Consider the following 21,453-nt stretch of genomic DNA (forward strand, 5'->3'; position numbering starts at 1 on the left):
CCAAATTATTTTGCTCATATTTGTTTGTCAAAAACAAGAGATAGCTTCACCAAGGAATCTCCAGCGTCTGTTGTGACTGGTCGAAGTAGAGTAGGGCCTCTGTAAGGAGTAGTTTCTGTGCTCCTCTGAAATATTAGTGAGAAACATTTCCTGTGGAAGACATATCGGTTCTCAAGGATCTCTCAGTTATCAGATGATTTCTGTGCATTGCAGCAGCCAGAGAGCATTTGCTCTGGCTTTCTTTGTTCATCCACAGCTCAGGGATCTGAGCTCTGCAGGGCTCTGGCACTGACTGTCTTCCATCCTGATTGTGTCTGGGAAGAGAGCCAGAAAGGTGGGTGATGCTGACATCTTTCAAACCCATAGAGTTCTAGTAGAAAACTAGTCTATGCTCCCATCATATTCTGGCACCTGCTCTCTTTTGCTGATTATTGTTGCTTTACATGGGCTTTGAAGCAGTCTTCACCAACAAACAGAATGGGATGGTTCTTCACACACTGAAGAGCAGAACTACAGAACATCTCCTCCACAGATGCAGAAGTTGACATGACGTGGAAGGAGAAAATTCTTGGCAGAAATACTCACTTGTGCTTGCTACCCAGATAAACCACATCAGGTTAGGGCAATCTCTTGAACTGAAAATAGCTGGAGACAGAAAGAGTGCTAGGGGAAATTTCAAATCCTTGCCATGTACTTGCTTTCCCCTGCTGGCAGTTTTCAGCCGCTGCTTTATGTGTTGGTTGGTTTGTTTGCTTGCCCAGAGTGGAGCACAAATGCAATCCCCAGCTGCCACTAATTATGCTGCAGAGTTTCTTGCAGCTGATTGAATTTCAGGGGTTCACAAAGAAAAGCCTTGAACTTCACTTTGGGAAAACCAGTGGTGGCTTACTACTAATTCAGTAAACTTCCCTCTCTTCATCTGATTGCTTATGACAAGACATGGAAGTAAAACTGAAGGGCTTGATGCTCAGCTATTTTAAAGTACTGTGGCTTGGCTGGTACCCTTGAAAGCAGGTTTCTTTGTCCCACTCTACTTCTGACATCAAAACATATTGTTATCTCAACAAGGATGGTTTATTGAACTGTTTTGTTCAAATACAAAAGACATCTATTTTTAGAAGCAAAACTGTAATTTGTACCCTACAACAACAAAAGCAAACTATATGCTGGGTTGAGGTACACAAAAAATTTTAATACCTCCCGGCAGGTATCTGGAGCTGACTTATGTTAGTCTTAAACCACAAAAATTTATTGCCATTACTAAGTGGTTCAAATGTGAAAGCTATTCTTGCAAAACAGTAACTAATGAGCCTGCAAATAAGAACAGAGCAGCAGGGAACTGCAAAACGTTATCTCAAAAGTACTTGCCTCACCCTTAAATGAAATCCAAAAGCAACTCTTCCCATGGACAGAAAAGAAGGGCAGAGCATGTTGCTTGTTGCTGAGCATGTGAACAAATTGCATGCCATAGATCAGATGTCACAGCACTTTTTCAATAACATTTTTAAGCTTTCGCTAATGCCTCAAGCACCTAAAATTAAAGGTGGAATATCTTGGATAGGAAGGATCTAAATCTTGCGTATATTTAGATATTTATATTTATTGATCTAACAGTTATTCCTCAGAAACTCTTCTGTTGAATTAGTGCTGGTGCTGCAAGTTTTTAAACAATCTGTATCCAAATTTTTGTAAAGCCAAAAAGACTATTTTAGATAAAAGTACTAGAAACATAAATTATGTTTTCAGAGCTACAATTTAAAAGTGTATTGAGTTGCTTCTTAATTGCAGAACAATCTTATATCTGAAATCATTAACAATGTTCATGGTGCGTGTCACAACTAAAATTCCATTGAAGCATGTTTTTAAAATTATCTCTTCTTTCCCTTAGCCATTTTGTTCAAGAATCCCTTTCTCGTGGATGGGTTGGTAAAATATCCATCACTCAAAGCTCTGTAAAGAATGCAGCCTCTGCTCTGCTTTATGTCAGATCATTTCATCAGCTCTTGGAGAAGGATTTGAAAAGCACGTTGGCAGATGAAAGTCTCTTGGTTTGCTCCAAAACTGTGATTTCCAAATTTTAACAAAACATGCATTGAACACAGGACATTGAAAACTTATGAAAGAAAATGGGTGGTCATTTTTACTTCACCCTATCATTTCAGGATGGAGCTGCCTCTGAGGTTCTGCTTCACTTACGGGAGTGAGCAACTCCTGGAGCTTTAAGGCACCACCACAGTCCTTCCACAGGAGAGGAAGGCCAAGGAATTCATCTAGTCAGTCCTCACGAGCTGCAAATTCCGACGCTCTATTTCTGCATGGAACAGTATAGAAGGCCCTGCAAGGCCTGATATCCCCACAACATAAGAGTTGTGTGCTCTATTCTGCTGAAGACAAGGCTCAAAGGGATTCTTTGAGTTTCTGGTTGGTTTGTTGGCTTTCACACTTTAGTTGTTGATGTATCAAGAAGCTGGGGGCCGGGGAGGGTGGTTTCTGACAGAGCTAAGAATTGCATGTATGAGTTTTTTGTGTTACTCATTGAACTGCTGTTCAGTAAAAAAAAAAAGTCCTCCAAAACCACATATGGTTAAAATTGACTTTTTTTACTGGCTTTTTTTTTTTTCCTTGCTTATATGCTGCCTTTTGAAAAGGAGATAGACCTGTGAAATCACATGGCCAATTGTGTTTGTAGCTCTAAGCACTGTTTGTCTATAAAGAACTAAGAAGACCCAATGAGGTGTTATTAGCTTTGACTCATCTGACTGAACTACCATCTGCTATGCTCATTAATGAAGGTAGTTCAGTTGGAAACACCGATCCCTGAGCTTTATTAAAATTGTCTGTGCTGTTTTTACTCATCTAATGAAAAGAGAAAAACCAAAGAAGATAGCAAAAAGGGAAAAAAAAGCATAAGAAAATATATATTAAAATAATGCCTAAGGAACTAACTCAAAAAATCAGTTTAAATATGTGTCACAACATTTTTCCAATGCTAGAATTTTTCAGTCTTACCAGTTCAAAATATACTTGGAAAACAGTCCCTGTGGCTGTAATCTTAGAGAAATCTGATTCAATAATAATAAAGTATAGCTTTATAATGCAGAAATGTTTTACGTGATTGTTCAGGTGATCCCAGGCACTTGGTGTGCTCAGATGAGTATGACATGAGAATTACATCTGAACTAGGAGATAAAGCAGTGCCAGGACTTGGTCAAAATTTTGGCATGGACTAACCAGAGGTCTTCCTAGAATGGTTGAAGAGTTAGCCCTGCCTATGGTTTAGCCTAGCCAGACTTTAGCAGCCTGAACATATTCAACCTCTTTTGAAGTCTACGTTTTGTAATGTTGGTATGACCAGCCAATGACAACAGGACTGGGGGTCAGAGAACCAGCACTGGCACTGTTTTGTGTCACCCATATATTTTTAACTGTTTCTGTGGGGCTTTCAAACTGTGAGAAGTGGAAACACAGATTTTTGCTTTACAGAACTGCAGCAGAACTGCAAAGCCCTGGCTTTGGAGAGGAGGCCAAGCAAGCAACAAATACTGAGACAGATGGCACAGTCAGATGGAATGAATTCCTGGGGGGTAGTGCAGCAGGGAAGAGGAACAGTGAGAATGGTAAAAAATAGGGGAACCACAGCTGCTGTAGCTGTTTCTACAAGAATAAAGCAGGTTGAGCAAATTACCTTAGGAGCCTGCCCTGGACCCAAATCCAAAGGGAATATCTAAGAAGACAGCTTTGCAGAGAAGTGTGGTACCATGCAGATGTGTGAAGTTGACAGTTTCAGCTATTAGAAAGGGGTTGGAGATTGGACACTTCCAAAGCTGGCATCTGGAAGATGAGCTGAGGTGGATGCTGGAACCCAAAGAGAAGTCCAACTTGCTTGTCAGGTAATGGTGAGCACCAAACACTGCAATGGCACAAATCTTACACCACAGAAACACACAAACTGAGATAATTCTGATTCCAAATGTGAATCAACTGAAGATTGAGATAAATTCCTAATAAAAGCATATTTACACTGGCAAAGTGTCATCAGTGTGATTGTTCATCATTCTCTGCCTTCCCAAAGGCAACAATTCCTACTCACAGCAAAATTGATGGCCAATATTTATTACTTGCAAAGAAATCCTGACAGACAGGTACAAAAGTATCACAAAAGGGCTTGTCACCATGCTATTCCTCCCCAGGGACCCTAGCAGCATGGAAAATCATTCTATCCACACATCTCCTGCCACCATAGCATAGGCTCTGCTGAGGAAGTATACTTGAAACAGAAAAAACAAGGCCTTTCCCCTCCTTCTGTTTTGTGCTGTAAACTGAAGCACCAGATGAAGGAGTAATTGTGGGAAGAGTGTTACTTAACCCAATAATTGTGAAGTGGAGGTGCTCCCTGGAAATGGCTTGTGCCTAAGTCAGCTGCAATAGGTGAGATATGGGGAATTGGGACAGCTTTCAGCATATGTGGGCTATTCTGAGAAGTCAGTTACAAATCTCTATCAGGTATCTTTTCACAAGATATCCTTGGTGAAATGCTTTGCTCAGTGGCTCTTAGCCCGGCATAATTTGCACAGTAATGGCAAAAGTCAATTTGCTGCCACAGAGCAGCTTCCTGGCTGAATTTCAGTAGATCACTCTGGAACGTGGAGACATTAAAGCTCTTCAGCAAAATGGTTATGGGATTGTTTTCACATGGGCAAACAAGAATTTTCTCTCAGCTAATTCTTGGAAATGCTCAAAACATTCTAGCTGAAACTTCCAAAACTAATTCAAACTCAGCCAGACATCCAGCCTGAACAACTGAAGTTTGGCAAAGCTGTAAACAACTGGGCTTTATATGAAACTAGATTTTTAATGAAAAGTGTCAGGCAAACTTAGATAGGGCTTTGTTATCAGTTTTCTCTGCAGTATATGTTCACTTCCCAGACTAACATTTCGTTTGTAAATCAATTCTCTTACCTGTTATATTATAGTGTTTTGATATAACATTTCCTATCTGCTCACATTTATACTTCAAATGTTAATCTATTGTGAATTACCAGTTGATTAGATATATTTTACAAATAGTAAAGCAAACCTTCAAATAAAGAGAAATCCATAAAATGCCACCATTAACAGAGGTTCAGGCCATTTTATAGATAAGAAAAATCTGTCAGATGCATAAAAGTATCTCATGGAACACCTTGATTTTTACCAGTTTTTTTCTTGACTTTAAGGAAGGACTGCTATTAAAATATAATTTAATTAAAATTAAAAATTTAAAATGTACCTAATGTTGATAAGACTGTTTATCAACAAATCCATTCCCTCCTGTGTTCTAAAAATGTATTTTTAAAGATGCTAAAAATAAAACCAGAGGTTTTATTGAATTTACTATTGTTTGTAATCAAAACATCAGAGGGGGTGTCTGTTCTGACTTTCGCTATCTTATTCTTGGTGGATTTTGTGGTTTCTTAGAGAATACATGAAAAAAGACATGATCATGATCTGTGAGCTGACACACAGCACATTCTCAGACATGCTCTAAGAAAATTCTAAATATTACTTATTATTATTTCAGTCAAACTTGCTAAGTTTTTTTCTGTACTTTATCTGTAAATGATGCCTATTTTGGCAGCACTCAAAAATATGCAAAAAATAATATAACGTCTGCAATTTGTGTTTTCCTGCCTGCAATGCTCTGACAGCATTTTTAAGATGAACCAGTCAGATACTGCCAGACTTTTGTGCAATGTCCTTGGGAATTTTGACCTATTAACTACAGCAGATTTTTAATGCAAGCTGTTTCAGGCAGGCTTATTTCCATAAAGAAAGTGTTTTGATTTGAGGGGTCACACAGATAAAATGCCACTCGTAAGAGTTAGAAACAAGATGATTCCACTGAACTGAAAATTGAGAAGTTTTGCCTTCCTTAGAAAACTGTGTAAGGGGAGTTGCACCAAAGAAGAGAAAATGGATCCAGTATAACACAACAGTACCTACAGTAGGTATTTCTTGAACTGTCAAAGACTACATGATCTAATATCATCACCTGACACAGAGAACTGAGGTTCCCTGCTTTCTTCATAGTACAGTGACACTGTGTTATTTATTTAAATTGGTAGGTATGTTTTTCAGTGGTGGCTTTGTGCTTGCTTAGGTTCTCTCTCTGCAGAGAAATGAGAATATGAGATTAAGACCAATATTCTCCAGCCATAAATCAGGTCCCATAGGCCCTAGAGAAGGGCTAGGACACCCTCACACTACCTCTGAAAGCTCAAGGATGTGCCTTTCTCAGCCCCTGGTGTTACAGCTATGCAACCATCCTGCCACTTGCCCCTCGTGGATTCCACCACAGGGGAATTGGAAGCAGAGCATTCTGATTAGAGCCTGTAGTTGAAATTAGGCTGAGCAATTTCTCCTAGTAAACAATTCATTCTAAGAGAATGGATTTGAGTACTCCGAAGGAGATTTAGGTCAAATTCAGCATAAAGTTGAAAAGAAACAAGAAATTAAAATGGAATATATGAACTGCAGAAACAGTGCCTTTTCCTATTTCTGATTTTTTTTCCCCACACTAAGATCACAAGAAGTCAGAGGTACTATGGGGGGGAAGTAGAACAATTTTAAGAAACCTATTTCTCTGCCTTCTTTTACCAAAAGTCCCAATTTTCTGTCAAAGCCCAGTAGTGTCTTCAGTTTTTACAATACAGAAACTGTTTTTCAAATTGTCTGCAGAATTCAAAAATGGGTATTTGAACAAAAATATGTGAATTTGGGGTCACAGGGAGTCAACCAACTCTATCACTTGGCACGTAGCTTTGGGTTTTCCCAAGTGCTAGCTCTTGCTCTAGTGAATATTTAAATATTTTACAAAAAAGTTGACTTTTTTTCTGCAAAGTGAAACAGTCAAAGTATTTTCCTGGGAGATGTTTTAATGTCTATACTGTAGTAAAAATGTTCTGTAACCTTTTCCTTTCTGGGTTGTTTCGGTGGGTTTTTTTCATGGTTCCAACTCCCTCTTGTCTTCCTGTTCTTCAAATTTTGATAGATGAGCCCCATAATAAAAACAGTATTTTGAAGTCTAGTAAAATATTAAATCCAAACAAAAGCTAATGGATCTCACTGCAAATCCTTAAAAAACCCTAGAAAACATAGCAAAGCATTCATTTGTTTTTCTTTTTTTAATTTAGTCATCAATCAAAAAAATACAGATGTATCATAATTAATTTTTCTGAGAATTTCTCTGAAGGACTAACTGAGTGCCTCCTTCTTCCTTTTGTCTCTCTCTCTTACATGTTGACTGCTTATCTGTTCTCCAGCTGCTTCTTCCTAAGAGATATGGATGCTCAAGGACAGAACTGGGAGCACCATAAATGTTCTTGTTTTCTCTCTGGGAGGAAAATAGTCCTGCATTTATTAAAAGTTCCTTTTGTGGTTGGATCACCACAGTATCACTGAGTGCTTTATTATGATCTGAAAACTCCTATGGAGCAAGAAATCAAAGCCTGTGTGCTAGGGAATTATACACTAAGATGGATAAAATAACTTTTATATTGTCTATGGTAACAAATATAACTAAAGCAAAAATATAAGGTGACAACTACTGTAAAATGTAAAATATCAGTTGACATAATGCAGAATTATTTTCATTCCCAGGCTCAGGAGCCTATTTTCTTAGGATGTAGGAGAAGGAATAAAGAGAAAGAAGAGGAGATATTGCTGCACCATTCACAGATGAGAGATGACTGATGTGCTCCCCCAGCACACAACCTGACTGCAGCCCTGTGTTCTGCTGCTCCATTTCAAGTGACCAGTGAATAATGGCACACTTGCAGAGTTGCACTGTGATGCACTGTGATGCCACAAGGAAGGCAGCATTCTCATCCTAAGGGAGCCTTCAGACACAGTTGATGTTGGGGTGAACTGAAATACTATCTGTCAGCTGTAGCTGTCAGCAAAAATATTAAAGGAATAGCAGCTGCATCATGCCACAAGCAGGGGAGTGGAGCAGCCATAGCTCCAAAATAGATTTTAGAGTCAGACAAGAGTTTCCTTTCATGAACTCCGGTAATAGTCAAGGACCATTTATTTTCTGAGCTGCTTTGAGCCAGTTGATAATGCTACTGCTTTTAAAATGTTTTAAACAGATGTTCAAGATGCAAGTAAAAAAAGAGATATTTAGAATAGGACATATTGAAAGGTATTACTAAACCTTTAAAATGTAATTTTTCCTACTAATTGTCTTCTGCTTCTGTAGCTATAAATTTGCCCTCAGCATTTTATTCTGTAAGTTCTGATACAGCAATAAAACTGATTGACAATAAAAAATCATAACCATGTTTCTCAGCTAGAAGAAAAATTATTTGCTTAATATAGCTTCTGTAGTATTTATTCTTCCTTTTCAGATCATTTAATTAAGAAGATACTAAGTTATCCTGAAGGTATTTATTAAAGAATAGCATCATATATCCTATTTGGATTGTCATTAAAGAAAATAATAATAAGCAGTGGTCTCTTCAGGATCTTGAATCCCAAAATAAACATAATGAAGTTTGTGGCAGTGTGTTATTGTTTACTGCTTGGAAAAACTTACGCAACACCAGAATATTGCTCTGATTTCTGAGCTACTGCAATGAAGTACAACCAGACAGGGTACAGTTGCCATGAGTCAGGAAATGTGGATGTTCCTGGACAGAGGCCAGTGGGGGGCTTAGACACAGAGAGGAGATGTATATGCATCCTTTGGAGGAAGTACACTAAGTTGTTTTGAAGCATCTTAAGCTGCCTGACCCAAGAAGCAACCAAATGACCACGCTGAAAAGAAGCTATTGTCTCTCAGTTCTCAGTGTCCCTTGTTTTTACATCAAGAAAACAATGAAGTGGGCTGTCCAGGGGAACTTAGAGACCTGATATTAGGTTCAGCCATGAGACAGTAGGTTCAAAACCCTGAGGGCTTAACTTTGTTCTTTCACTATGAAAAGAAGAAAAAACAATCGCACGAAAAACCCCAACAATCCCATACCCCTAAATTAAAAAAAACCAAAACACCAAACAACCCAACAACAGCAACAGCAAGGAAACACCAACCAACCAACAACTAATAAAAAAAAAAAAGCCCCCTGATGTGCTACAATTTGCTGTGAGACTATAAAAAAATTTTTGAACTCATGTTCTGCTATAGTATGGTGTGAGTTTTTTGTGAGAGAATGGGTGTTGCCACTGTATACATGGAGAAAAGCTCCACTCTCCACAATGACAAAGCATTTGCTGAAATGCTGCAACATTTCAGTATACGGCACACGTGCAACTCCCTCTCCTGCTTTTGAGCATTCTAAACTTCATCACTTTGGGTCACTATTTTTAAAGTGAAATTATCCAGGATCATTTAAAGAAACTACTGGTTTCTTTTCCTTTCCACATCTCTTTCTTGCATCTGAAAATAACTTCCCCAGAAGACTGATTTTTTCAGTCTTTTGGTAGATGTCTTTTCCTTATCTTCCTGCAACCCCTCTCTGTGTCATTCCCCAAAACAGGTCTACAGCTGTGAATGCACTCCTCTCCCAGCACAGCAGGACATGCAGACCATTTTTCTGTGCTGGTAAACCCAGGATGTGGGGGGCTGCTTGGACTTCCACATTTCACACCTTTTTTTCAGGGGAACCCTCACAATAAAGACCTGAGCTCCCTTTCATGAAATCCAAGGAAGGGTCATTTATTACCCCATTCTCTCTCCAACCTGAGAGGCTCACAACTAAACTAAGAAACCATTTCCAGACCTCCTGCTTTGATCTGGGCTAGTTTTGAGGCCACCTGTGCAGATGCCACTGCTGTTCCACCATGGCAGGGCACAGTGTGGCAGACCCACACTGCCCCCAGCCATATTTCAGCAGCTGTGGCCTCTTCTGAACAGTGGCACATGAGTAAGGATGAGACTTTGCCCTGCTCCCAAACTCACCGTCCCTTCTGCACACTGGCATTGTCAACCACACAGATTCAAAATCTCGAGACAATCTTCCATAATAGTTTTTCAGGACATTTTAAAGCATCATAACACCAGATCATCTAGAGACCAGAGATTCCAACTTCCTTGAAGACATCAGAACTGTACTTTTTTCTAATTTTGTCTGGTTTTAATTAAAGCTGAGTGTCATGTAATGGCAATTTAATTCCTTGGTAAGTCCTTATGAAAAATCCCAGTTAGCAAGTGTCACTTGAGCTGCTTTAACAAAGCAGGCACAACTGGAGACACTGGTTACCTGCTGAGCCTGCAAGGGACAGGCAGCACCACAGGACATTTCTGTTTTCCACGTGCTCCCTCTTCCTCCCTCCCCACAGCCCCATAGTGGGGAAATTAGCTGAACACTAGCTAATTTGGGCAGTCACATTCAGCTCATGCCTTCTCTCAAAGGTTCTTTTTTCTCCTCCTTGTACTAGAGCGCTTGTCCTGAGCACTCCCAAAATAACAACAAGCTCACAAGCTGACAGCACCCTCTTTGCCCTGTGAATTACTTCTGGCACAACTGAACCTGAGGGAATGGTTTTGATTTTCCTACAACATCTTAGTATTGGCATTAGTTTGGTTTCTATTCCGGTATGGTTTTGTTATTAAAGCTTTCTGGTCACATCCCTGGTCTTCCTCCTTCCTTCTTTTGCTGTGCTTAACCAGTATGGCTGATTTATTGGGATCTACAACTCAGGGCACAGCTAAGCTTCCCTCTGGGGAGCTCCTCTAAAAATACATATTCTTGTCACGCAGACTAATTCAACTTCTATTCCTACTTCTCCCTGCAGAATCTGGTTTCCAAGGAGGGCTATTTAAGTCTTCTTATTCAAAGCTGTTGACACGATGTCCAATACTGCAACATCTCAGAGTGTCAAAGTCACTACTATGTTTATTCTTGTAACATTCCAGGTTGTTATTAAAAGTGGAAAAGTAACTTGCTGAGAGTCACACAGGGAACCACTGATGTGAAAGTCAGCAATTTAACCAGGATTCCTCCTCCCTGGTATGGCAAGTATCACCTCACATTTTAAGGTAACATTATTTCAAACAACAAACTTCAAACGTGACATGAGTATTTTGGAGAGGGAACCTGAATTTAGCGAAGTGTTCCTGGTGAATAAGGAATCTATGTGATGTCCTGCCACTCTTACAGCCTTGCAGTTCAATCACACTCTTGCAGTATGATTTAGACTTTGTTCACACAACTAGTGCTGGTGGTAAGTAAATTAACCCTCCTTTTGTGCAATTATGCCTGCCTTATTTCTAGACACTCACTGCAGTCCTGGAGGGATTTTTGGAGCTGACATGAACAGCCTGTAGAATTGTTCCCATTCTATTTATTCCTTAACAAACTGTTACAAACTGTTGTGTTATGTTGAGGCTATTCACTGAACATTTCTGTAGATTATTCAGTTTATTGCTGTTTATTTTCCTAGGCTTCTTTTGTGCTAAGCTAAGGAGAAACATGACACTGTCTATAGCTCTCATGTATTTCTCTAGCACTCCATTAGTTCTCAGAGACCTGTAGTGATAAAGGTAGTGTGGCTGATTGTGATACAGAACAGGGGCTAGAAACTTATATCACTGCAGGGAATTTGTTTTCTTGGAATGAGGCAGCTGTGTCACTATCACAGAGACGGATCTGAACACTTCCTCCTGGGTCCCCAAATACCACAACAGTACGATCCTGTTGTGTAAGTTCTGTAAATTTTCATTTGCAAATAGATGGAATTCTGTACCAAAGATATTGGCATTGCAGCCCCTCTGTCTTTCTAATAAAAAGGTGTTCCAAAATAACTTGGGGTTTTAGAACATGTTCTCTGAAAGCAAAGGAAAATCAGTTTAGGGGTTTTTTTTTCTCCAACCCACTAGGTACTTTTGAAACCTCTGCCCATACGGATACAAGGCAGGGTAGTTAAAGATGTTTACCTGGTGATTCACGGTCAAGAGGTTTAGAGTTTAGCTCTAAAACACTCCGCTTCCTGGCCTCCTGCTAAAGCACTTCTTGTATGTCCTAGCCTGTTCTGGTGTCTTTCAAAGCATGAACTCTTCTTCCTAAATCTCACTACCTTTCTCATTATTTTAACCCCAGTGTAGCTCATGGCAGCTTTATTTATAAAAAGGCTGCAAGAATGTATGACAAGTGTGTGTGTGCAAGACATACCACCTCCTGCAGTTCCTCTCTGCAGCCAGTGCTGAGTTTGCTCTAGACAAGTACAATGGGATCTGAGACCTCTATACACCACCAGCTATAAGAATTCCATCTCCTTTTCCCCTCCATATATACAGATGACGACAATATTCCAGTTAAAGTTCCAGTTTTGGGAACATTAATTATCTAAAGAGAAGATTACTTGTCTTCAGTGGTTATTCTTAATAGGTATAAGAAATCCTACATGTAAAGACTGACTCCCACACTCCTTTGAGTGTCACAAGGCCTCTGCTTTGTCCTTGTTCCATGCTGACAATAGTCATTAACAGGCAAATTTAGATGCTTCCAGAAGCTGAGCTTTTTAAAATTAGTCTTAGGTTAACCAGAACTCCATCTAGGAATCCTGTTTGCCATATGTGCATCATGTTCTGCTCCTGATTAGGATACAACTGGAAAGAGATGTTCAGTGAGAAAAGGAAACTCAGCATGGAAACAGCCTCCAGAGTTTACTTCCTCAAAAGCAGCATCTCTGTTATCCTTCCTTACATATTTATTTCCTTATTAGTTACCTTCTCAATGCTAGCCTTGCAGCTTATTGGACCACCAGAATAGAATATACTTAAGATGTTTCAGAATTGTTTTTGCAGAAAGATGGCACTTCAACTGTGCCTTATTCTAAATGTTTGACTTTCAAACAGAATGTAGCAACCAGAAGGAAGAGGGTGTGCACTTTGAAAGCTGGAGTAAACTAAGATAAAAGATTATGTTCAAGATGTTTTGTCCTTATTATTCCTATTTTAGGACATAACACGTCAAACTCAACAAAATTAAACAACAACAAACCAAAATAAACCACAGAACAACAAACACTACAGGTGGGATTTTTGCAATTTTGAAATTGTCAAAGACCTGTGATTTGTTACTATCAATCAACTCTAAAGCCATCTTTTATTCAGTGTATTACGTATTTTGATACACTGATTATTGTTTCTTGCAAAATATTCCATAGCCAGCCATGTCCAAAACTTTGTGATCCAAAGATCACAAAGATCAGAATGTATATAAACTAAAAATACTCAAGATATATGAAAATAATCAAAGCCCTGAGCAATCTGATCAGACCCTGGAGATAGTCCCACTTTGAGGGAGACTGGATGACTTCTGCCCGTTCCTTCCACCTCAATTACAGCTCTGTAAATAAGTGGGAGCCCTCATGCAGAGGATATGCTACTGTGACCCTGCGTTTTACTGTTTGCATCCTGATGTCTTTTGTGCCTCGGATTCCATCCCCTGTCTCGTGCCACTTGAGGCAGCAGTGGTTCCCACAGCCAGCTGCTTCAGAACACGAGGCTCCCCTGGCACTCAGGAGCCTTGCTGCCATGTGTGTCCCTCTGTGCACAGGGACATCTTGTTCTGCGCTATGTTTGACATGCCTGAGGACATCCAGCATGGCATCATTCCCTTCCTGCTATCTCCTGCCCAGCGTCAAAAACTGGAATGTACAGTTTTCTCTAAAGAATTTTATCAGACTGAGGAACTGAAATCCTTATCTGCTGAAATAAAATGCGTATTTCTTTTCCTTAAAGAAATATGTCCTTGTTGAAAAAAAAAAAAGGAGAAAGAACTACTGTAGCCTTTACCTTTAAAGTTAGATCCAAGAGGCTTTGCAATTACAGAGGGTGACACAAGTGTGATTTTTGGTATAAGTATGAATTACAGACATAGGAATTGAATAACTTCAGCAGGAGAAATATATGGTTAATTAAGTTTCAGTCAGCCCAACACTAAACCAGTTGTCATGAACCACATGTTATCTCCCACCCTTTTGTTTATGCCCTTGCTTATGGCTTTTAAAGGGTTATTTTTTGAACAATCTATCTGGATTACGTATTTTAAAAGTAAGAATGTTCTTTGAGACACATAACTAGATAGTGTGAGATTTTATGAATACCCTTTCTACTATGTTCACCAAACTGAACTTGAGGATAAATTGCGTGTGTTTTTTTCAGTGTATACTTGTTGTCACAGTAACTGCAGTTTTCCCAATAAATGGAAATTGCATCGTTTCCTTAGCATTCAGGTTGTTGCACTGAAATAGCACCATGAACTCACCACTACTTCTCCCTTCCTGTTGTCAAGTTAGATCTCATTAAGTTACATGAGCACGCACTAGAACAGGTTAGTTTAGATTTGTGTGCATTAGAAAGCTGAAGCAAGTCTGCTTAGCTGCATTACATCCTGTGACTCATGCCTGTGTGGGAAAGACCTTATTTTCACAGAGATCTCTTAGATAAACAAGGCAAGTTGGCAGCAATTCGATTACACTGATGCAAGCAGTCTCTGCTTTCTGTTGTATTCATTTGCTTTATATTTTATGAAAAATGCAAGGAGGCTGATAAACTCTAGTGAGAATTCTTCTACCAAGGACACACGAGTTTTCTTTTTCAATTACTTATTTTTATAATAGGAGCAGCCTTAAAGGCCAGTTTCTAAAAAAAAACACCTATTATGTTATTGCAATAAAATCTATTTTTTATCAGTTAGGTTTTTTTATGGTTTGTTAGCAAAGCTGTAGCTCTTGCTGTCAACAACCATAACACACTAGTCAGTTAGATATCTCCCTCCTGCAAACATACAAGCTTCTTAATGCTGTGGACTTCAAATAGAAAATGGATTTAGATTCCAAAATATCACTTTTACATATGTGCTGGAACAGACTTTTGAACAGCATAAATCACAAAACATTACACTCTTTGTCACCATTTCCCCAAAAAGGAAAGGTGAAGAAAGTAACCATTATTGTATTACCGAGTTCTAAAAGTGTGTAAATCAAACTGGACAAGTAAATCAAACTGGACAAGTTTATTGTGAATTCATCAAGGTTCCTGCTCTTGTTTTGAAACCCCAGCCAGTTCATATCCAAATGACTTTGGCCACCTCTTAGATAGCTGAGATTTTAATTGTCACTTTATCAGCTTTGAAATGAAACTCACTTGGACAAAGTGCAGCAATCTTTCGGATTCACACCCCCCTTTGCCTCTCAGCACACAGCAACCAGACGGGTTGTCCATTTAAGGGAAAAAGTACAAGCAAAGTACAAGCTCCAGCCTATTTCCCTGTGCTTTGGATGTGTTTGTCCCACTCCTACAGCAAAGCATTCTGTCGTGCCAAAAAGCATTTCCTTTCCTTGCAAAAGTCATGCGCACATGCACACAACATACTCCCATTTCTGATGAAGGTTTAATGAAGCTTTTAATTGTGTTTTCTCTGTATTTCTGAGTGTGTAAAACATTATGAAGGATGCCACAATCTATGTAATCTTACAGATCACCTTTACAGCTACAATTTGCATGTTTTACTTGTGGAAAAGATTCAGAGAGATACTGCAGACAAGCAGAATGAGAATCACAGAGCAAAGACATCTTGAATTAAAAACAAAACAAAACAAAAAACACAGCTGTCCCAACTTAGGAAATCTTTCTATTTGCACTTATATTAACAGTTATTTTTTACCATGATGCTGAGAATAAAAAGTAATATAGAAAGTACAGATTATCTGTAGAAGTAGGAGGGGTAGGTGCAAAGAACCAAAATAAAAGGGAAAATCTAATCTAATAATTTTCACAAATGTATGAGGCATCACATATTTTCAACATGATCAGAGACTCTCATTGTCTCTCCTGAACAGGACACAGGCACAATTGTTTCTTCTCTTCACCTCACAGCATAACTACAGAACCATATTACAAGTTCCAGTGTCACTTGCTTGGTACAAATACTGGCTACTAAGCAGAAAAAGAGAGGCTAAAAAAAAATCTTAATATTTTATGAATTGATTGTTTTATCAGTTACCCAGTATGCTCCAAAATTAAGAAAACCCATTGTCCTCAAATAATTATCAATATTCTGCATGGAATTAGGAAACAACTTTCAGTAGAAAACAATGAGAGAAAGGAAAAGAGAAAAGGCTAAAAATGGAAACTACCACAATAAGATGATAAAGCTGGAAAGTTTAGACATTTGGCCTTCTTGTAAAGGAGTATTTAAACATTTCTATACAATAAAATATCCTTTTTTTATCTTTCTCTCTTTCAGTCCTTATCCTAGGTTTTATATACTAAACATTTTTGGTGAAATAGGAAGCATGGATAGATGGAGTTCTGTCTCATTTGTAATGTTGTTTCATCTGGCTTCTTCACAAATATTCACTTTATTTCTCCAATTATCATTTTATATATGTAGAAGGACAAAACCTCTGCCCCAAATTCAGTTTATATATTTAAATAACATTGCAACCTGCAACGACAGACCTTGAGAGAGGAAGGAAAGAAACAGGAAATTGGAGGAAAAGTAAAATTTCTCTTAGAAAAAAAAATATTTGGACAGGAATACAGATTATGTGTTTTGTTAAATGATCTTGAGAGACTGGAAATTTGTCTGCTAATTCCTGAATACTAAACCTGATCTTATTAAATTCAAAGAAAATCTCACTCTCAATTCAGTGGCATAAACCTGACATTTGACTGGCACAGCTCTGAGGCACATTGTTAATTTCTGCCTGGGGGTACCTGAACTGAGTTAGATAAGATTAGCAAAAGCCTTAAATTAAGCATGTGTAAGAGTCTCTGCCAACAGAAAGTTCCCATAGGAGGAAACTCCTGACAGATACACCTCTATCAATAAGAAGCTTTTATTATGGAAATGGCTATAAAGGTGAAATTGTAACCTAGAGGAGCAAAACAGGGCATATCAGCAAAACAGAGACTTCCTAATATACTAACGCTTAGTCCACGGGCTGCTTCCAGGAAGCACATCCATTTCTTCAGGAATCCTACTTTGGCTGACATAGTTCTATTCATATTAATGTTTAGACTTTCCATTTGTGTCAGGTGTGACAGCGAGAGGCACTACAGAAACCTCAGATGTCATGAGGTCAACATCAAGCTCACTAAAACCAGTAGCATAAAGGATGTACCAGAAAACACCAGAGCCAAAGGTCAATAGTCTACCAGATATGAGACGGGAGTTCAGGAAAATCAAGGCACATGTAAGCAGGGACAGAACAATGCTGAGCTTTGAAGATGGATTTCAAGTCTTTGAATTTGGTGTTAAAAACAATTTAGTGTTGAATTTGGTGTTAAAAACAATCAGATACTCTATAAAGAGACTGAAAGACTGAGGTGATGAAAACACTCAGTTAAGATGGTGACTTTAGCTGGGGCTAGATCAGCAAAAATTATAACAAAATTTACAGAATAATAATAATTCATAATAACTATAACTATGAAAATATTATAATAAAATTTAAAAAGCCACTGACAGAGTCTGGAAGTGGATTCAGATTGGAAGGAGTCTTTAGCACCACAAAAGGCACCATTCATTCCACAGTTATGTAAATATCAACAAAATCAAAATGATGCACAAGGGGGAAAATAAATGGGTATGCTGTGTCTACTTGCCTTCCACTAAAACCACTACAATGGGGTGTATCACCAAAACATACATTACTTTTTGATTTATATAAAATTGACCTTGGTTTCACTGTAGTCAGAAGAGTTGGCTATCTTTCAAATATGAAACCATCTGTTGAATAGCCACATTATATATTCCACAGATTTGATTGGAAAATCCCAGAGCCTCTTTGTGGACACCTGTTGAAAAGAGTAATTTTAGCCTCCTCCCCCATTTTGAAGTGGAAAGGAAGACAGATATATGTAAAACCACAATTCCATGTGTTAGAGTTTGAAGTTGCTATTACTGTTCCAATGTCACTTCCTTTGACAGTTATCAGGCTAATAACTTGTCTTTTGATTTAAAAAACTTTGCTCAAAGTAAATTGTGCCAAAAAAGGGAAGTTGTATAACCACACATTACACTGAGCAACAACTAAACCAAAAAAGGAGTCAACACCAGCATAGCATTTTCCTAGATTTTTCCATGCCTATATTTTCAGAAGATTAAATTTTTCATTTCTCCACAGTTTAATTTGCCAGATATCTCATTAAAGAGAAGAAACAGTAATTTTCACTCTAATGTCAAGATAACTATGACTACAAATTATATTCTCTCAGATTTATTTCTCACTGTGTAGTCTTCTTGGGAAAAAATAACTTTCTCAGGATATGTCCTTATTAAAAAGTAATTCTAAAGTTTCCTTTTGATTTGGTATACCATAGGACTTTAGTAATCCCACAATAACGATTATCATATTATATGATTGTTGCCAAAAAGTGTTTCTGTTTAGTGCTTTAGTGTGCCCCTTGCTATGAAATAAAATGTACACTGTGGTACTTTTTGCTTTTAATAATTTTTTCCATCCTAATCCTTAAGTTATTTTATCATTTCACAGGCAGTTACATTCTCAGTCACCAAGTACAAGTTGCTTCAGAGTATTTTAATTCCATCCAATCCATCCGCTGCTAAGATGTGGTGTTGATGTCATTTATGTAGTATGCAGGGATGCAACTAGAATTATTCAGCTAAAGCAAGACATTCTCATCTCCCTGAGGCACTCCCAGAGTCCACAAAGTGTCAAACACCACAGACAGTCAGCACAGACTCAGTTAGTTCATTCCTGCTTTATGACAAATATTTTTCATCTGAGACAATGCTACATAAATCTGTGAACAGGGTTTTAGCACAGGGTAAGTGCATTCTTTAAATCTCTGCCTTGATAACTTAATTCATATTGCATATGAACTAATAAACAGTATGTCTCTTAAAAATTCATGCATACTAGATTTCCTTAGTTTGCAGAAAACAGATTTAAAAGAGATGGCAGGGAGGAGTGGAATTCATTCTCCAACTGATCAAACAGCTTTGGTCAGTTAAGACAAAGTAAATCACACTAAGCAATTCCTCTCCTAAATTACACGACCACTACGGGGCCATAAGATGTGCATTTCCAACAACAGACAGGCTTCCATCATGCTGTCAGGCTAAAACATCTGAGAACTGGTCTCAAATTTGTTTTGTTGAAAGAAACATACACTTTAAGAACAACGACCCAGCTCAAGCACACTTAGGTACAATGAACATAAGGTCAGTCCTTAGGACGTTGCATTATGCTGCTAATCAAAGCAGCAGAGATCTTCATTCTATGTAAATAAGTACAAGAGAAAGTTGTCACAAAAGCAGTGTGAAAGGCACCAGGTGTGTCCTAAAAGTTAGCAAGGAAACAAAAAGTACAAATGCACTGGGCCACAAACTATTTGCTTACTTCTGTTACTGAATGGCTATTTCCTTTTATTTATCACACAGGTTGTCACTGTTTTTAATAGCTGCTAGACTATCACTGGTAAGAGATTATACGTATTCTATTATTAAATGTTGATTAATATTCTATCTGCATGTAAGCAGATATAAACAAGATACATGTCAAAATCTATGCAAATTTTTTCATATTACTACTAGCTATTTCATTATGCTCGTTCTCTGAACTGCAGAAGTTACTTAAGCAATGCTTTTCTATCATGAAAACATAAAAAAGCCTCTAAAACTTTTATCCCAGCTTTCATCTATTGACATTTCCAAATCATTCAGAAGATTGTTCAAAGAAGGAAAAAGACAATAGACATTAGAAAATTTTTGTAAAAAAGACACTAGAAAAGAAAGATTCTTGTAAAAAACCCGACAGAGTGGTTAACTCAGTCTTACCTGTCAGCAACACAGACCTAGGATTATATCCTTTACTCTGCAAGATCTCAGTAGCCAGTCCCACAGCAGTACCACAGGAGTAGAATGATCCAGCTCAGGAGAGCACAAAGATAGAAACTTTTCCCACTTTTCTAGGTCTACCAGCAGTTGAAGTAATGAAGGAAACAAGGTAGGGCACAGAAGACCGGAGCTGCTTCTTGCAGAAATCCCAGGCAGGAGAAGCAGGAGGTATACTCTGTCTGTGTCTCACCCAGACTTTTGTTTAAAAGTTTTTTCAACTGTTGCTAGGTGGTGTTAGGCTTTGGCAGTTTAGTCCTCAGATTGTATTTCCCCTCTTCTGGTCTCTTCACACAGTGTTACAGCAATGACTTTGTTGAGCTCAGCTCGCTTGTGCTATATTTAACCAGTGTTCTCAGCAAGTCAAGCCTGTCAACAGCTGAGAAGTTTGGAGCAGGCTTTACTGAGTTCCTCAGCTGCTGAATTATCAGTGGATGTTGCACTGCACAGCCCAGCTACTACATTCACTGAAAGATTGTGGGGAAACTGTCAAACCCTTTTAAGGGCTTCCAGTGACTTCACAGGAGTAATTACTATTTAAAGCACTAAGTACAAGATGTGTATTTAGGCATATATTTTAGACTGCTAGAGAAAGAATACTTGTGTTCACTGCAGATGAGTTCAATTATTTATACAGTGAGAATTTTCCTAGGACAAGTAGGAAGTTTATAATTTGAAAGGTATGCACTTCACTTGAGGAAAAATTACACGTGGGAAGAACTTTTTGCAGCATAATTTCTTACAGAGCTTAAATATACTAAGATGACACGGAGAAATTAATGAAAGGTTTAGGGTGGAAAGTTTTCACTGTGATATTTATTCCAAAGACAACCTTTTTCTCCCAGACCAAGAGCTTCCTGCAGTTGTTCCTATACTGTCTCTAACTAAGGAAAGGAAAGCCACACAAATCACAATTTGTTTGATAGGAGTATTAGGAACACTTTACTCTAGGGCTGTATGCCTTCTGATGTATCCACACTCACTTCTGGATCTAATTATTGTTCCTAATTCTAGGCCATAAGTCTCTTAATCAACAGACCAGCAGTAACATTGGATAGCTTTCAGCCCATAAACTGTCATATCAAGACTCAAAGATGTTGCAGATCTCAGACTCTGAAACAAGGTTCTACCATCTCACAGCAGAACAGCCTCTGTAAATGTCTCTGGCAAGGAAAATTCCTTACTCCAACAACTCTGTTCTCATCTGAGCAGTACTTCAGAGTTAAATGAAAAAGGAGCGTCCTTTGGAAAGCTTTTCTCTAGTGATGATTTTTGGTATTGATCTAGGGTTAGATGAAGAGGCAGGGAAGAAAGAAGGCAGGAAAGAAAACAAGTAAAATGATACTAAAAATTTTGCTTGTTGATATTTATACATGAGGGCACACCAACCTTGCAGAGCAAAAAAAGGTTCAAGCAGGTCATAACACTACATTGCAGTGCTGCTGGGTCTCTGTGCAGGGAGTAGGATGGGGAGTGGGAAGGCATCACACTGTGGCAATTTCAACATGTAAGAACATAACTGGCCACAATGATATGAGATACCAGAGGGTGAGGAGAAGCCCTTACGGGAAGCAGCTGTGGGATTAGCTGTAGCCTGGTGCTC

General features: G+C 38.5%; 1 protein-coding gene across 2 annotated transcripts in view; it reads right to left on the reverse strand.

The window, feature by feature from the left end:
• FILIP1 (filamin A interacting protein 1) overlaps positions 1-20,162 on the reverse strand; it is a 100,613-nt gene extending 80,451 nt beyond the window's left edge. For both annotated transcript variants that reach the window (XM_066315032.1, XM_066315031.1), the window contains exon 1: positions 19,794-20,162. The gene's annotated coding sequence lies outside the window, so the exon portion shown is untranslated. The remainder of the gene's footprint in view (positions 1-19,793) is intronic.
• Between the last annotated feature and the right edge of the window lie 1,291 nt (positions 20,163-21,453).

This window comes from Sylvia atricapilla, chromosome 3, assembly GCF_009819655.1.
Source record: "Sylvia atricapilla isolate bSylAtr1 chromosome 3, bSylAtr1.pri, whole genome shotgun sequence".
Classification (NCBI taxonomy): Eukaryota; Metazoa; Chordata; class Aves; order Passeriformes; family Sylviidae; genus Sylvia; species Sylvia atricapilla.